Source organism: Triturus cristatus, chromosome 7 (genome assembly GCF_964204655.1).
Source record: "Triturus cristatus chromosome 7, aTriCri1.1, whole genome shotgun sequence".
Lineage (NCBI taxonomy): Eukaryota > Metazoa > Chordata > Amphibia > Caudata > Salamandridae > Triturus > Triturus cristatus.
This window is the reverse complement of record NC_140590.1, coordinates 320,289,703-320,306,532: the sequence shown is the minus strand read 5'-3', so window position 1 is coordinate 320,306,532 and position 16,830 is coordinate 320,289,703. Positions and strand designations below refer to the sequence as shown.

General features: G+C 39.4%; 1 protein-coding gene across 7 annotated transcripts in view; it reads right to left on the bottom strand.

Moving 5' to 3' along the window:
* Nucleotides 1-16,830, bottom strand: part of DNAAF3 (dynein axonemal assembly factor 3) — a 249,240-nt gene that overhangs the window by 182,276 nt on the left and 50,134 nt on the right. For 2 of the 7 annotated variants that reach the window (XM_085616401.1, XM_085616405.1), the window contains one exon: nt 13,487-13,641. The exons of 4 other annotated variants lie outside the window; for them this stretch is intronic. The gene's annotated coding sequence lies outside the window, so the exon portion shown is untranslated. The remainder of the gene's footprint in view (nt 1-13,486; nt 13,642-16,830) is intronic. One more of the 7 variants, XM_085616402.1, reaches the window with a different exon arrangement.

Sequence of the window (16,830 nt, the reverse complement as noted above, 5' to 3'; positions counted from 1 at the left end):
TGTGGAGATTAAGATTCAGGGTATTCCAGCATAGGGCCTGATTACGATGTCGGTTGGAAAGCCTCCAACTGACAGTCTGATTCCCCTAGACCATGTCAGAACCCATCTTAATCGGTGGGTCAGAATTGTTTCCGACCGACCGATTATGATGCTCACGGTCAGAAGGGGAACCGTTTGGTCATTCGGATTCGGTTCCGAACGGCATTCGGAGAATACGAGTCAGTCGAAGCTGATTCGTACAGCTCTACGGACAGCGTTTCCGACCGACCCATTACGATATAGGATTCCAACAGTCTTTCCAACTCGGTTTGTCCAACACAAAAAGGCTGTCGGACCATGACTTTGGGGGGCACCTGGCAGGCCCCTCTTCATCCTGAGGCCTCTTGTTTGGGGTCGAGGGGGTACCCAAGGGTACCCCCTGTAAAACCAAGCACAGTGTGGCAGGCACCACGGGGTACCCGCGACAGGGTGCAAGGTTTTTCGCAGACACCCATTTTCCCCATAGGAGCCTGTGTTGTCAGTCGGAACACAGGCTCCCATTGAAGCCAATGGGAGTCCTAGTCATAATCAGTCGGGAGGAACCGTCGACCGCGAGTCGTTCGTAACCAAATCAGGCTCACAATATCAAATAACAAATATTGTGATAGAAGAATTGCGTAAAAAATACTGTCAACTCAAAATTTCATGGGACAGAATATAGATGGAAAGAATATTGTTTTTAGGGATAAAATATTGTTTTAAATATTCTTGTGTATAGTATTGTTTTCTTTGATATAGTTGTTCGAAAAATTATTTTTAACTAAATATATTAGTTATGGTATTATTAGTAGGCATTAGTATTATGATAATATCCGGGTTTTTTTTGTATAGCTTGTAATTTATAATATGATTTTTCTAAATGTAATTAGTAATGTTTAGTTCAGTAGCAGGTTGTTGAGTTTGTAGGAGATTATGGTGAGAAGTTATTCGAAATATAAATTGTTTATTTTATATGAATTTGTAATTGATAATTATGTAAATTATTAAATTAATTGATATTTTAGTTATATGTTGTTTTTAAACTAATTGTTAATTTGTTGCTCAGTTTTTCTATTTATAAGATTTTGAAAAAGTTTTCGAAGTATTCATTTTATTTCAAATTGTTTTATTTATTATTTAATGTACTATTAATAGTGTTTCATTTATACATTTTGCTAAAATTATCTTTGTGTGTTTGGTGGATGATTTTTTAGGCAGTAGGGAGGGAAGTGTATTTATTTTAAATATTTTTATTTTGTTATTAATTTTGTAATATGAAATTTGTATCTTTTTCAATTTTAAGTTTTTCTAAAAATGTTCAGGAGTTGGAATAGAATATTTAAGCCCTCCAAAGTCCAACAGTTTTGCTACTGTTGTTAATATTAGAGTGGAAACAGTACAATTACAATTCAATTTGTTTATTAAGATTTGGATCTCAAATGAGGTCATCATAAAAAAATAAGACAGAATAAATAGAAAATAATCACATTTATAACAAAATAGTCAAATTACAGTTACATGTTCTGTTCTTTACCGCAATAAATAAGTTATAATAAAACTAAAATATAAGAGGATTTCCTAAAAGTTACGGTTTCGTTACAAAACAAAAATCATAACCACGTAGCAGCAGAGGTCTATGTGCCAATTATTTTATAGAAGGAGAGATCAATAACCTTTATGACCACATCTAGATTCCCCTTTAGAAGCAAAGAGTTGTGTACAAAAGTATACTGGAGGGGGGTAAGAACACTAAATGAAACAGGATATAAATAGGGATAATCATCATTACAACGGAATAGTCAAACTGCGATTACATAATTAAAACCTTTACCGCAACAAATAAATTGAGTTAAGTACATATCCAATTTGTTAATATTAAGCTTCCATACAATACCATCTTCATAGATAATCCAATTTTGTGCAAAGAGCAACCATGTAGCAGCAGAGATTTATGTGCAAATTGTTTTAAAAGAGAAAGATCGGAAGCATTTATAGCTAAAACTTCACTAACAGCAATAGTTGAGTGCAAACTTTATTCCAGAAAGTATAAAACACTGGTAAACTTTATAATAATGTACAAAAGGCCCAATACTTACGTGCCTGGTCATGAGAGTTGCCATAGGTCCCAAGATGGAAGCAGGAGTTAATTTTGGGATTTCTACCTCCTGTAGTGGGGTCCTCCTTCCTATCCATACGCAATAAGAAATAGTATACACTACTGAAGGGAGGACCTACGTTAATAATCTCCTCCCTCTTGAGTGGTAGTATAGTAAGAACTAAAATTAGTTCCAAAACTCCTTAAAAAAAATTAATAATTTTGGACATACGGTTTCATTCTTTGGATAAAAGAGAAACTCATGAGCCGACGCTACACTTTTGATGTTGTTCTGTATAAACATCGGCCAAAGCCACCGAAGACGATGCGGTAACCAGGCTGGGCAAACAAACAGAGTTATGATTGAGGTTCTGAATGCACGAGTTACACATATTACAGTTTTTTCCTATTTTAATCGAAAGGGACCAATTTGCTGTTAAATCATTTAATGGTAAAAGATTCAAGAGAAATAGAATAAGCAAACAGCAGATACCATGGTCTAAATTCCAGGATAAATATTTCTGGGGCACTCTCAGGGCACTTGACGTGACTATTATCTCCAATCTTGAATTCAATCTACAAGACTTGATATCTCTCTGAAAACTAACAATACAGCTAGTGCTTTTTAAAAAAGATTTAAATTCCAGGAGCAGGAGGGACATCACAGACTGCTCCTGTGCGTCGAAAAGATTCAGCGCCATGGTGAAGTCACGGGAGAAGGAATATTTATCTGCTTTTTCTCCGAACATTTCCTGACATAGGAAACCCTTATTGTATACAAATCACTATTCTTCAGCTGGTATCCCCACCGAATTACCCTGGTTAAGCCTTGGACAAATGAGCTTACCAGACCAAATTCCAATCTAATAGCGTGTGTCGGAACCAATGTATTAAAATTACATAGTTTACTTAAAATCATGCCCTATCTCATCAAGGAAACTCCAGTCTTTTACTTGAATGGATTCATTAGTATATAAATGTGTTGGGGGGATTTTCACTTTAAAAACAGATAACAAGTTTAGAAAGTGCCTTCGACCCATTGCGCTATAAAATACACGAAGATCTTTTGCATGTAAAGCAAGCTGTGTTCAATGTGGGGTTTATTCCCTGCATTACCCACTATTCATTTCCCTAAATAGAGATAAGAATCTACTGTCTCGAGATTTTCGAAGTAAATTCTCAGTTTGAAATTACTAAATGTCTGCTCCTACAACATTTCAAAATCAAAACTTTACTTTTAGAGATGTTTATCTTCAAATACTGTGCCAACATATATTTCTGCAGTGACATCAACTTCTTATTCAGCCCAATGGGAGTCAAATCCATAATTGCAATATAATCTGCATAGAAGAGACATGAGAAAGGGCAGCCTCCTATCTTCAGCTCATCTCCCTCTAGGGGAGTGGAAACAGTAAATCAAACCCTTTCAAAGCTCAATACTTACCCTACTGTTACGATTGGAGAGGGAAGAGTACATTTAACCCCTATAAAGTACACTTTCTCTGCTCTTGCTTACATCAGAAAATCAAACCCCTTCAAACTCCAACACTTTCCTTACTTTTGGTCAGACTGAAATTGGAACAGTTAATCTAACACATTCCTTACTTTTGCTTAAGTAGGAGTGGGAATAGTAAATCTAACCCCTCAAAAGTCCAACACTTTCCCTCCTGTTGCTTAGATTGGTGTGGGAATAGTACATCTAACCCCTCTAAAGTCCAACACTTGCCTTACTTTTGCTTATGTTGGAGTGAGTGGGAATAATGAATCTAACCCCTTCAAAGTTCAACACTTTTTCTACTGTTGCTTAGATTGGAGTTGGAATAGTAAATCAAATACCTTAGAAGTCCAACTCTTTCCCTAGTGGTGCTTAGATTTGAGTGGAAATAATAAATATTACCCCTCTAAATGCCAACACCTTTCCTGGTTTTCCTTACGCTGGAGTGGGAATAGTAAATCTCACCCCTAAAAAGTGAGTCTCAAAATAGAACAACTGAGCTTAGTAACCTGAATATTGAGGATATTGAAATGCTACATACTATAACAACACTTGATGAATTTTGTGATCAACATGAAGATGCTGTTTTGAATTTGGACAACTGTAATCTAGAATTGGATATCAACCCTGTTAGTAAGTTTAAACTTAAATCAATATTCTTACCCAATATACAATGTGATGCAATTGAAGTTTTTGAAAAAGGAGTGTTGAAAGATCTTTAAAAAATTAGGTATAGAAAGTTACCTACATATAGGAAGAACATGACGAACTTCCAGATGCAAGCAAAGCAATAGGTAGATTGAAATCAGATAGCTCCATTGTGATTCGCCAATCAGATAAAGGCGGTAATGTTGTGGTTTTGGATAAAGTCAAGTACTTATCTGAAGGGATGAGGCAATTTACTGATGCGAATTGTTACTGTGCCTCTAATAACAACGAGGCATTGCGATCCAATAGAAGATTTGGTGAAATGTTGGTGGATTGGAGGGAAAAGGGGTTGTTAGAATGGGAAGAATTTAACTACCTGAAATGTACCCATCCTACAATGCCGATATTATATCTGTTGCCCAAATTGCATAAGGATGCTGAAAATCAGCCTGGTAGGCCAATTGTCTCATCGATAGGATCTTTATTGGAAAATACTTCTAGATTTATAGATCCCTATTTGAGACCATTTGTATTGGGGCTTCCAGCATATTTACAAGACCACACATTTATTGACAGTAATCGATGGCATCCATTGGGAAGAGTAATACATTCTTCTAACCTTGGATGTCAATAGTTTATATACTAGTTTTCAACATGATCAAGGTTTGCAGCCATGAGGCATTTTCTGAAGACACGCTCGATATCTCTATTTTTCCATTCCGAGATGATTTCGGACATGATTTATTTTTGTTGAACCAATTACTTTTTTATCTTTGATAATTCCATCTATAAGCAGTCACAGGGCACAGGGATAGGCAGCTGCTTCGCCCCCAGCTATGCAAATATATTCATGGGCTGGTGGGAGGAGCAGGTGGCCGCTCAGCTGGAGGAATTTTTCTTTATTGATAGTGATAAACAAGGAACCGTGAGCTCAATGACACACCAGAGGAACTTTCATCGTAACACACACCCACTTGGGGAGGAGTGCCTAGTAACATTTTGTGAATTTGGACAATTTCATTGCCCACTTGGGCTTTATTGCAGAGTGTATCTTGGAGATTCATGAACTTGCCCTAACTTTGATGTTCGTATTCACGATATTATTTGATGCATCATAGTTGAATTGATATTTTGAATATTGTGGCAAGCTTCATATTGGTGTCTTATTTTTGACATAACTGCTTACAATATATAGGGTCAAGTTGGCCGCTGTATTCACTACAAGACTTACGATGTAATGGTGTAGTCCACTTTCTGTTTTCATTTTTATCTGAATGAACTTAAAAATAAAAAGAGACACTTGATGTATTTGAATGTATGCATTGCCCATTTGGGCTTCATGAAGTGGATTTATGTGATATGGAAAAAAATAATTAGACAATATGTCATTTGAATTAGCAGGAATTGGTCTAGTTGGATGCTCATATTCACGATATTATTTGATGCACCATTTCTGATACATACAATACCAAGGTGATTTTCTTGGTGTTGCAGTATTTCCAATACAATCGAGTATATGTGATACAATGGCCGCCATGTTTTTATTCACTTTTTATGCAAAAAAGGTTTCTAGTGGCGTAGGTTGAGAGCACAGTTACATATACCAAGCCGGTGTTGTCAATCCACAAGCTTGTGTGGTTTATTTCCCTATTATTCGCAAATTTTGAAAATCAATATATACATTAAGACCATGCCATCTTACAGAACATAATTTCAACAGTGTAACATTACATACAAGGGATTGTGTGACAATACATGGTAAAACATTCGAACATTTATAAAGGAATGAAACATAAAGCACCAGTCCTATATTGCAAAAAAGTCACACTGAGGCGGAGGTTATCTTAAATCTGCAGACATCAACTATCTACAGTCCCCTGCCTGTGTGTGCAGCCATGGGACTTAAGAATATAAGTGTTCACACTAGGGGAGTTTTTATTTTTAAACTTTTCTCCTCGGGCACTCATGGGGGTATCTTGTCGCAGATGCTGGGGTCAACGCGTTTCCAACCCCGTATTCATTATGGAGTTTTCGTCAGGACCTGGACTCGGTGGTATCTATTTACAGGGGAAACAAAAATGGGGGAGATGTAGGTTGTCTTTAATGGGGAGTGAGGGGCCTAACGGTCACCCGTAGGGAGAAGAGTTATAAAGGAAAGTTTGCATTTTGTGGTAATTACAGCTAAGAAGAACGGGTTCATAATTTGGAAAAACTTACCCGACTCAGCTGTTAATCTTAGTCAATTTTGATGTTACGTCAAGTCCTTGGTGAGCAGATTCTCTGTGGGAATGGTAAAAGAACCTGTAGTTATGTATTGAAAAGGCACAAATTGGTTGTATGCTGCCTGTGCGTGTAAAAAGAAAATACCACGGGTAGCGGAAAGCCCCTCGTTCATCGCATTTATATTTTTTTAAACGTGCAACAGATGCGTGGAACCAAGTTGTTTGTATGTTAACGTGACCTTATTATACACAATAGCGCGTGAGGCGCGAGGTCTTGAAATGGTGATTCAAGCGTCCAGTTTAAATGGTACAGTTCTGATGCAGATTGAGGCACTGCGTGCTTAACAAAGCTGATCAGTGTGCCAAACGATTCAATGACAGAAAGCAGCGCGTGCACGGTGTTTGGAAATTGACCTCTGCGTTCTGAGAAAACATGAAGGATTGAATAACTTGCCTGCTTGCTGCAACGTTTTGCAAAAATATTCTCGGAAGGTCGTGTTCAGAAGTGACTTGCAGAATGAAATGGTTTATAACTTCCGCTGTTCTGGCAAACCCCGGATTGGACTTGCTGATTGGAATACACTCCAGTTTAGCTGCTGGTGCATTATGGGAAGTGAGTCCTATGTTGTTTATTCATTGAATAGAATGAGATATCATATATATCCCTGCTATCTCAGTCATTTAATTTAACCTGTTCATTTCAGTGTCACATTTCATAAGGAGGTCCGCTTCTTTCCGTAATAACAGACTGTCTAGATCGCCCCCTCGAGGGTTGGGCGTGATAGCGCAGAGTACTGTCCACTTCAAATTTTTGTCTGTATGACTTTTTAAGATGAAATGATTCACCATGGGGGCAGTGAGCGTTTTATTTTTAATCCTGGATCGATGTTGCATGATGCGTTTTTTACTTCTTGGTTGGTTTTGCCAATGTAAACCTTCTAGCATGGACATCGTATTGCATATATTACATTTCTGGTTCTGCAGTTGGTAAATTCTTTATGTTGCCAGCTAATGTTGCCGTCTGCGAAGGTTGTGCCTTGAATGGTCAAACTGCACACTGAGCAGTTACCACACTTGTGGTGTCCTTCAATTGGTTTGAGACTGAACATCGAGCGACGGGAATCGGGACATCTGGTTTCTGTTTGAGATGCACGTACTATCTGTAGCCCAATACTCCGGTTCTTTTTAAGGGCAAATAAATGTGGTTCAATTGCTCTTGATAATCTTTTTGAACGAATTGGTATGAGGGCCGAACGTAGAGACGCAGACCAAACGTTGTGTTGTTGGTTTACATTTTTTGATGAGCAAATGCTTACGGGGCGTGTACCACGCGCTTTTCAGAGAGTGCTTCAGAAGTCTTTTTGGATACCCTATGTCTCTAAGTTTGGTGACCAATTCTTTTGCTGACCAATTCTTTTGCATTGAACTGGTAAACTTCTCGTCTGGTACAGTTGCGTCTAATATGTAAAAACTGTCCATATGGAAGGTTGTCTTTCAAGTTTTTGGGGTGATGGCTTGCGTAATGTAGAGCGCTGTTCTTGTCAGTTGACTTGGTGAATAAAGTCGTGATGAGCCCCACTGGTGAAACTTGGACTTCGACGTAAAGAAAGGACAGACTTTTTTTACTGTACATTAGGCTGAACTTAATATCTGGATTCCGATTGTTGACTCAGGTGTGGAACTCCTTTAGTAATGCTTCTTCTCCTTCCCAGATCCACCAAACGTCATCAATATAACGGAGCCATTTAACGATTCGCTCTCGATATGGATTGTTATTGTAGATGTAATGGTGTTCATATCTGGCCATATACAGTACTGCCATCTCCGGCGCTAAGGGACAGCCCATTGCTGTCCCTTTGATTTGGAAAAATAAATCAGTCTCGAATTTGAAAAAGTTCTACCGTTAGCAGAGCAACGCCAGTCAAAGAATTAATTCAGTGGGGACCCTGTGAGGTTGAATTCTCTGTTCCAAATAAAATTCCATCAAGTCCAAGGCATCGTCTTGAGGGATTTGAGTGTATAAGGAAGTCACATACAAGGTGACTAGAATGTGACGTATTGCATCAAATTCGAAGCCTTCAATTTGATTAATTAATTCCATGGTGTCTCTTAAGTACGAAAGGACTTCTGGCTGGAAAGGTTTCAGAAATGTGTCGACATATTTGGCAAGCGGTTCTAGTATGGATTGACAACCGGAGACAATGGGTCTTCCTGGAGGCTGTGCTGGATTCTTATGAACTTTCGGAATAAAGTACATTACAGGTGTGTGTGGATGTTTGTTTATTAAAAATTCCGCTTTTTTGGGACCTAAGATTCCTAAGTCTGCACCTTCGTTGACAATACTTCTGATTTAATTTTGAATTTCTTTTGTTGGATCTAGTGTGATAGGTCGGTACCACAAAGGATTGTGTACATGTCCTCTGCCTTCCTGTAGGTATGCTCCTTTTGACCAAAGGACCACAGCCCCGTCTATGTTCAGCGGGTTTGATCACCGTTGTTGTTTGTTCATAAGGGATTTAATAGCCATCTTTAATTCATGAGATATGTTGTTTTGCACAAAAACTTTCTTTTGTTGCAATGCATTCAGAGAGGATAGAGTGGCATGTTCAAATGCTATTATATCTTTGGGAATGCTGTGAAAAGGTAGACAAAAATTGGATTTGCTACGTAACCCAGTTGCCTCTGTCATTGAGGTGGTGTCTGTCTTGAAAAAAGGCCCGCAGGCGTATCTTCATAAATAGTTCCATTGCTTCCATCTTCAATCTGATGGGATCTAGTTTGACCCAGGGGACAAAAGTGAGACCAAGTTCCAAAACCGTGATGAGAGCGATGTTCGTCAAATTGATGATGGATGATTTTTTTATGTTTTGCAATATTGGCGGCAAGTCCGCCTTTCCCACGGTTGTGGTTTGTATCGTTCCCTTGGTTTCTGTTGGCCCTCTCCTAAAAGAGAGGACTTTTTTGTGCAGTTTGACCATTGAAGGCACAACCTTCGCAGACGGCAACATTAGCTGGCAACATAAAGAATTTACCAACTGCATAACCAGAAATGTAATATATGCAATACGATGTCCATGCCAGAAGATTTACATTGGCAAAACCAACCAAGTAAAAAACCGCATCATACAACATTGATCCAGGATTAAAAATAAAACGCTCACTGCCCCCATGGTGAATCATTTCATCTTAAAAAGACATACAGACAAAGATTTGAAGTGAACAGTACTCTGCGCTATCACGCCCAACCCTCGAGGGGGCGATCTAGACAGTCTGTTATTACGGAAAGAAGCGTACCTCATTATGAAATGTGACACAGTAATGAACGGGTTAAATGAAATGACTGAGATAGCAAGGATATAGATGGTATCTCATTCTATTCAATGAAAAAACAACATAGGACTCACTTGCCCATAATGCACCAGCAGCCAAACTGGAGTGCATTTCAATTAGCAAGTCCAGCCCAGGGTTTGCCAGAACACCGGAAGTTATAAACATTTCATTCTGCAAGTCACTCCTGAACACGACCTTCAGAGAATATTTTTGCAAAACGTTGCAGCAAACAGGCAAGTTATTCAATCCTTCATGTTTTCTCAGCACGCAGAGGTCGATTTCTAAACACCGTGCACGCGCTGCTTTCTGTCATAGAATCGTTTGGCACACAGATCAGCTTTGTTAAGCATGCAGCGTTTCAATCTGCATCAGAACTGTACCATTTAAACTGGACGCCTGAATCACCATTTTAAGACCTCGCGCCTCACGCGCTATTGTATATTTTATAAGGTTGCGTTAACATAAAAACAACTTGGTGCCACGCATCTGTTGCATGTTTAACAAAATATAAATGCTATGAACGAGGGGCTTTCCGCAACCCATGGTATTTTCTTTTTACATGCACAGGTAGCATACAACCAATTAGTGTCTTTTCAATACATAACTACAGGTTCTTTTACCATCCCACAGAGAATCTGCTCACCAAGGACTTGACGTTACATCACAATTGACTAAGATTAGCAGCTGAGTCAGGCAAGTTTTTCCAAATTATGAACCCGTTCTTCTTAGCTGTAATTACCACACCGCAAAAGAACAAAATGCAAACTTTTCTTCATAACTCTTCTCCTACAGGTGACCATTAGGCCCCTCACTCCCCATTAAAGACATCTGGGAAGAGCAGACTCCACACAAGGTACATTAATTATCATTGTAAGATGACACCGTGGAGATACTATGATGTCAGATAGGTATTACCAACCTACACCTCCCCCATTTTTGTCTCCCCTGTAAATAGATACCACCAAGACCAGGTCCTGACGAAAACCCCATATTGAATACGGTGTTGGAAATGAGTTGACCCCAGCATCTGGGACAAGATACCCCCATGAGTGCCAGAGGAGAAAAGTTTTAAAATAATAACTCTCCTAGTGTGAACACTTATATTCTTAAGTCCCAGGGCTGCACACACAGGCAGGAGACTGTAGATAGTTGATGTCTGCAAATTTAAGATAACCTCCGCCTCAGTGTGACTTCTTTGCAATATAGGACTGGAGCTTTATGTTTCATTACTTTATGAATTTTCAAATGTTTTACCATGTATTGTCATACAATCCCTTGTATGTAATGTTACACTGTTGAAATTGTGTTCTGTAAGATGACATGGTGTTAATGTATATATTGATTCTCAAATTTTGAGAATAATAGTGAAATAAACCACAAAAGCTTGTGGACTGACAACACCGTCTCAGTATATGTAACTGTGCTCTCAACCTACGCCACTAGAAACCTTTTTTGCATAAAAAGTTACTGTGGTCCTTTCTAGTGTGCGTTTGGACCCAAACTTTTCATAAGTTTACATGTTTTTATTCACAGCAAATGTCCACGATATTTTGGTGTAGTCCGCTTTCTAGGATTATGTAAATGAACTTTAAAATGGAAGCGCAATTTAAATTGTTTGTAGACCGTGATGAAAGCGCAAGCCGAAACGAGTTGTTTTTGCCATTAAAACTTTCTTTCAGCAATTTGAAGTGTCTGGGTGTTTCCTACGAAGCAGCAGGAAGACGTGCTACAGATTTGAGTTATCCAGTAACCCGACCCAGACCGCAAGTGTGACAGCCTGATTACGAACCGGAACTGGCGTTTGTGTATATATATACATATATATATTCACTGAAAAAACCATAGGTTTCACACATGTTATAGTTAGCTGGACATTTTACTGATAAAAAACCAATGAAATTCCACTATTATAGTTACTGTAGGCAATTATAACTCACGCGACCGTAATCCTCTGCTGATGCTAATACTGTATTTAGACACTTATTTGCCCATGTCTTCTTCCATTAAATTTTAGCTATACATATATTACAAATATTTTTTTTTCATAAAGACACATATGTCATCAGCAGAGGATTACGGTCGCGTGAGTTATAGTTGCCTACAGTAACTATAACGGTGGAATGTCATTGGTTTTTTATCAGTAAAATGTCCAGCTAACTATAACATGTGTGAAACCTATGGTTTTTTCAGTATATTTGCAAGGTTTTTTAAATGCTAATTCCTAACTATAACGTGTGTGAAACCTATGGATTTTTCAGTGAATTTGTATGTTTTTTTAAATGCTAAGTTACTTTACGCCATTTGTGGCGTGCGCGCCCACTTAACGCAGTTCGTTCCGTGCGCGCACGGTGCGCTTCGCGCACCGTGCGCGCACAGTGAGCACGCGGTGCGCTTCGCGCACCGCGTCCCCACGTTACGCTAGATGGGCCATGAACGCACGATGCGCTTCGCGCACCGTGCGCACATGGAGGACATATGATGAGCATCGTTGTGACAGGTAAAATATATGCTTTGTTTAACTCTAATAAGCCATGCACAAAAGGTGCTGTTCGGGCACCTTTGGCACACGGGGTGGGGAGAATGTGGATATTTTGTATTTTTTTTATTATTTCTTACCGTACGCGTACGGTAAGCGTAATCGGCGAAATTTTCAAAAAAAATTAAAATTGCCTTTTTTCACTTGGGGGATCGTTGGGGACTCCCTCGACATGGCTAGGTGCTTGGGAGCTGTGTAAACAGCCCCTTTACATGTTTTTGCACTTGGTTTTTCAACCCCCTGTCAGAGTGCGAGAGAGAAAATGGCGGCCGCCGCTTCCTGGTTTCGACCGATTCGAATGTTTACTAAGATCTAAGGGCCAATCAGAATCGCGCTCGCGCACGCCACCGTACGCGTACGGTAAGCGCACCGTAAGCGCACCGTACGCTGGCTCAGATATATATATTGATTTAAAGGCTATTTTCTCAGAATCTACTGAACAGATTTACACCAAACCTACAAAAGGCACTTCCTTGACCTGAGGACTACCTCTCTGCCAAATTTCAAGTAATTCTGTTCAGCCGTTCGGGCTGTAGCTGTGTCTAAAGGTCCTATGGAAAAATGCATGGAAAAAACGCGTTTTGGGACCCCCCTTTTATCTCAGCCCCCACTTGACGAATCCCCCCGAGACTTTCAGGGTAGGAGCGGAGCGTAGCGCCCCACCTATTTTGAAAAATTCGCGATGATTCGTCGACCGGCGCCAAAGTTATTCAAAATAGAATGTTGCGGTTTTCCTATGGAAACAGGGTCCTAACTATAACTACCTACTGGCGACCGCCAGTAGGTAATATACATATATATATATATATATATATATATAATATTAATTGCCTCATCAATAGTGAGTAGTTCGCAGTATAGACAATACAAGGTATTATTCCGATATGTATGCAGATGTTTTAATCAGGAGCGACAGCATTATTGAAATGGTTAGGCATCTTTACTGTAAACAGGATTATTAATCTGTGATACTGAGATAAGTAATTTATCAAACAGGTGGTGGTTGGACTATTTGATTAAACAGATATTAATTACATGTATGAGTATGCTCAGTATCTTTTCCATGTTAATTACGACAAACATCACGTGGTATCTTTGGTATTAGGCACTGTCACTTTAAATATTGCACTTCCTTTACTTACCACTGTCATGTGATCAGGGCTCAAGCGAGCCGAAACGCATAATGGCGACTGGTGAGGAATAAAACATCTTTGCACCGAATCTGGGTCCGTGTCCATTCTTGGACATATCCTGTTGCTCAACGGATGAAATCTGTAAAATATATATATATTATCTACTGGCGGTCGCCAGTAGATAGTTATAGTTAGGACCGTGTTTCCATAGGAAATCCGCAACATTCTATTTGGAATAACTTTGGCGCCGGTTGACGAATCCTCGCGAAAATCTCAAAATAGGTGGGGCGCTCCGCTCCGCTCCTACCCTGAAAGTCTCGGGGGGATTCGTCAAGCGGGGGCTGAGAAAAAAGGGGGGTCCCAAAACGCATTTTCCCCATGCAATTTTCCATAGGGACCTTTAGTCCAAGGTACAGCCCGAACGGCTGAACAGAATTACTTGAAATTTGGCAGAGAGGTAGTCCTCAGCTCAGGGAAGTGCCTTTTGCAGGTCTGGTGTCAATCTGTTCAGTAGTTCCTGAGAAAATCAAAAGTAAAATCATATATATATGTGGGCGGAGCCTAACCACACATCTCATCCTGAGATCTGATTGGCTGTCAGCACTTCATCCAAGAAGTGTTGGCAGCCATCTTGGGACCAATATACATGATAGCACCTCATTAAAAAGCATTGCAGTTAATAGAAGGTTTTAAGACTTTAGTTACATTATAAATCATTTGTTGATGGTACCATACTCATTTTAGGAATTGTGGTATGTTCTAAGGTGATTTCACGATGTGAAAAAGCCTTCTGCTGGGATATCATGATTGAGAGAAAAATATTTTCTCATGCTTTTCCCACAGAGGTTTGGAAGGTGATCTATAAGCTAAACTGAGAGCTTATTTTCTGTAAATTCACATTATCTTTCTCAGTCATGTGAGAATGAAGTCTGACATTCTCAGTAAAACATGTACATCCAACAAGGGCAGAGACTGTCAGTTGATTCCTTTGTGTTCTACTGCAGCTTCCCAGAGTGTTCCAAAGAACAACTAGAGCGCTAACAGTCCTACTTATGATAAACGTATGGCACACCTGAAGCCATCTTGCTTGGATTAAAGTGGTAACTCTTAAAACATTTAATTTAAAAAGGAACAAAATGAGGGGGTTCATTTTTCCATAACAAGTATGATTAGTGCTGCAGAAAGAAAAACTAGGGCACATATTGACTTCTGAAATCCTCTTTTATTTCATTAAAAAAATTCTGACATGCAGACTGAAACATGCACTTTCAATACCAGCAGCAGTTTTCCCTGGTGAGCAGTAGCTTTACTACAGTGATCTAATGAGCAAAAAGAGTGCTAACATTCTGAATTTATGGCAAATGTGTGACACATCTGAATGCCTTTTTGATGGAATCAAAGTAAAAAACTGAAAGTATTTCCTACTGAGGAGACTGCAGTAAATGAGGAAATTTGGAAACTTCATAACAAATAAGTCTCCCAAGATGGCCAACAGAGACAAAAGAGCCCAAATGTAGCCCAAATATCAGCCAGATGTAGCCCAAGTATAGCCCAATGACAGAATGTCCCAGAGTGTTCTTAAAAACAACTAGAGCGCTTACTGTCTTCATTATGACAAAAGTATGTCACACCTGAAGCCATCTTGATTGGAATAAACTGGTAACACTTAAAACATTTAATTTAAAAAGGAACACAATGAGGGGGTTCATTTTGCCATAGAAATTATGATTAATGCTGAAGAAAATGAGGGCACATTTTGAGTGACTTCTCAAATCCTCTTCTATTTCATTCAAAAATTCTGACATGCAGACTGAAACATGCACTTTTAATACCAGGAGCAGACTTCCATGGTGAACAGTAGTTTTACTACAGTGATCTAATGAGCAACTAGAGTGCTAACTTTCAGAATTTATGGCAAATGTGTGACATATCTGAATACCTTCATGATGGAATCAAAGTAAAAAACTGAAAGCATTTCCTACTGAGGAGACTGCAGTACATGAGGAAATTAGGAAACTTCATAACAAATAAATCTCCCAAGATGGCCACCGGAGACAAAAGAGCCCAAATGTAGCCCAAAATCACCCAGATGTAGCCCAAATATAGCCCAATGACAGAAGTGTGCAAAACACTTATTATTTTGTGTTTTTGCAGTGTTATATAGTGCAGACTAGTCAGGTATTGGAGTGCTTTACATGAGCATTGGTTACATCACACAAGAACAAATTCATTTTGGTTGTAGACATGGGGAGACTAAGTGATTTGACCAAAATCACAGAATGTCGAGCTGAAGCAGAAACTCCAACCTGGTTCCCCAGTTGCAAAGTCTGCAGTTCTGGAAGTAACACCACATCCTCTCCCCTAAGTGCAACATTTAATCAAGTGGTCAACTGGATAAAAAAACATAAAGATAACAAATAATTTAAAAGTTCTTTGTCGCTATTTGAAAACTCAGAAAATATGTCCTTATTTTAGTCTTTTAGAGCACTAACCATAATTTTGATGCCAATAAGACCCTCTCATATATGTAATTTCTAAAGGAAATGCTCTAGGTATTACAGTTTTGATTACATCAAGATGACGTCAGGCGTTCCACACTTTTGTAATAAATATAGAATGTTAGCAATCTAGTTGTTCATTAGGATACTGTTGAGAGGCAGAGGCCAGGGGCACGGACTCTGAAAATTGAAGGCAGGTAGGAGGGTGCAAAGGCAACAATTTAACCACACTGAGCAGGCAGGAAGGGCCGTGGCAGCACAACAGACTATGGAGGGCAGTGGAAAGGGGAGCAGGGGCAACAAACCAACAATACAGGACTTGAAAGAGAGGCTGTGGCAATGTAATAGACCATTGTGGGCAGAAGGAAGAGGCAATGGTAGTACAACCATACATGCCAACAGACCCGATTCAGCCAGGAAACGTCCAATGTTTTTAAGCTCAAATGGGCTTTATTTGATCTGTCTCCTGTCTACAATCTCCTCTTTTTCAATGTAACTCAAAGGGGAAAATCAATACCACAGTTTTTTTTCAAAATCTCCTTCTTACCAAGTTCAAAATGTTCGCAAGTATGGTACATTGGATCATGGAAGGAAATGGGGTAGGGACATGGACTTGGATAACAGAGGACAGGAGGGACATGGAGAGGTGCACCAAACTGACCCTGCAGTGCAGGCATCAGGGGTTGCAGCAGCACAATACACCACACAGGGCATGCGGGACGGGAGTGCAGCACAACAATCCATAGAAAGCAAGAGGGAGGGGACAGGACCATGCACATGGACAACGGAGAACAGAGGGGCAAGAGGCAATGGTAGCTAGCTGACCATAATGGACAGACAGGAGAGAAAGCTGCA